Genomic DNA, 2,500 nt, shown 5'->3' with positions numbered 1-2,500 from the left:
AAACAGCTACAGCAGCTTAAACTGTCTATAAGTTCAATGTATGATTTTAAAATAAGTAAAAATTAATATTGCAATACATTGAAATAATTATTTGAGTCATGTGTGTTATCTGTGAGCTGATCAATTGAATAATTGTACATAAAACTGATAATACTTTTGTTAAGTTGTTGAGGAAAACGAAACAATGACTGCTGCCATTTGATTTCCCTCACACAAATGGACTGCAGTGCAGAGCAAAAATTAATGCTCTGTACAGGGTAATGACTTTGCAAGATGTTTTATAGCCACAAGAAGCATTTACAAGGCCCACCAAATATCCAGACTATTACAGAAGGTGAGTACCTGAGGGGAGTCCTATTTGAAAGGGGCAGAGATGCCCTTCTGAAATTTTGAAAAGAATCCCTAAATGAGATAAATCTGGGTGTGGCTCAAGCTTTCCTTGACCCCAAAAGATGCCAAGAAAACTAAGGAGTGAACATTTAGTTGTATATTTCTTCATGTGCAGCCCTAAACGAGACCATTATAGCTAACACTATAGACGTTTTGCCTGGAACACCCTAAGCAAAATCAAAAATCAGAAATTTACACCCTTAAGCAAGACGAAAAGCATCCCTGCCCCTTTTCATATATTCCAATTCTCTTGGCCGAGATAACCCAAAATCTAAATAGCACTGCAAGAATGAAAAGATCTATATCAGAGGTTTTTGAAGCCGTTCAATAAATTCCCAGTTCGTCTTTACTGTGTGAATTCAAAAACCATGAACACTCAAATTATCTCTGGAATGTTAATGTGTTACAAGGAAAAAGCCATACATCAGATCTCAATGCATAGATGAAAACTGCCAGCTGTAATGGTAATTAACTGTGTAGTTTGCATATTTTTGTGGTTTTATCTCGCATGTGATTGGTAAATTCACAATTAAAATGTTAATGTCAAAAATTATTGAGCAGTTCATGGTTTTTGGATTCGCATAGTACATGTAATAGCTAAAATCGTTCTTTAATTAAACTTGCATGACCATAGAATTTCCAGCTACAACAATTTTATACGCAAAATTTAAAACTGGTCTGCACAGTAGTTTGTGTTAGTCAATACAGTTGTTGTTTTGTTTTGTTTTTTTGTCTCTCGGGCAGACATTCTTTTGGCTCACAATCCCTTATTGGGCAGGTCAGGAGAGATTGCCTCATAAGCCAAAAGAATGTCTGCATGGGAGGCTATTCGCTCGGTAATTACAATAATGATGTCTTGATGGCTTCTCTGATGGCTACAGCATTCCTGTTTTGTCCTTGGTTTGGGTCGACTGGGAAAACACCAAGATGGAGCTGTACACCTTGCAGCCACTCCTCATTAAAGTCCTCACCCATGACTTCACAGAAGTTATGCAACACGCAACAAGCAGCAATGACAAGACAAACAGTCTCAACATTAAGGTCCAGCCTCTTTGCAATGCTTCTGAACCTACCCTTTAGTCTTCCATAGGCATTCTCAACCACCACTCTTGTCATGCTGAGGATCTTGTTGAAATTCACTTGTTCTCGCGTTAAGTTTCCATTATCAGTGTACGGCTTCATTAGCCAGTCACTGAGCGCATATGCAGAGTCTCCAACTATCAAGGGCGGAACTCTCACACCTGATATGACTCGAGATAATTGAAGCGGTAGGAAAGTCCTCGCACAGCAGTGGCAAAACAGCGGTGAATTTTTAAATACGCGCGCGTCGTGAACTTTCGCCGGCCATCCAACAAAAATGTCAACAAAACGATAGTTGCTGTCCACCAATCCCTGCAGTGTTACTGCGTGGAATCCTTTTCGATTCACGTAATCTTCCGGACTTTGGAGAGGTGCAATGATAGGCACATGGCAACCGTCAAGAGCGGCCACTACTTGGGGAAACCCCGCACGATCTCTAAAACCATCGATCTGATCTTGTACTTCTTGCTGATTTTGTGGAAAGAAAATATACCGAGGAAGAAGAATACCTGCAAGTACCTCACATACCTGTTTCACGATGGTACACACGGTGGATTTTCCAACGCCAAACAAGTTTCCAATTGTTCTGTAGCGAGCAGAGTCGGCAAGCCAAACAAAGTGATTGCAACGCGATGGCGAACTGCAATGGCTTTACGAAAGTTCGTGTTCTGTTTCGCGGTATGGGGTGATAGTTCAGCGCACAGATATTCAAACGAATCCTTCGACATCCTGAAGTTCTCTACCCAATCATTATCGCTCCAGCCTTGGCAGGTCTCCTCCCAAAAGGACTGAGACCTCCTTTTACTCCAAACTCGACGTAAACTTGGGGCGCATTGAAATAGTTGCCGCGCCAACAACCAAAAAAATACAGATGAGACAAGACATCTGCGGCGGAGGTATCGGTAGAGTCGTCTCCTGGCAAGCTTTGCGCGACTTTCCGCGATTTTTCGGCTTTCTTCTCTCCGTGTTTTCCAAAACAAAAGCGCAATATTTAGCGCATCCGCCATTTTGTCTACATTGTTGTTCAATT

This window comes from Montipora foliosa, chromosome 6 (assembly GCF_036669935.1).
Source record: "Montipora foliosa isolate CH-2021 chromosome 6, ASM3666993v2, whole genome shotgun sequence".
Taxonomy (NCBI): domain Eukaryota; kingdom Metazoa; phylum Cnidaria; class Anthozoa; order Scleractinia; family Acroporidae; genus Montipora; species Montipora foliosa.
Note: the sequence above shows the minus strand (reverse complement) of the source record.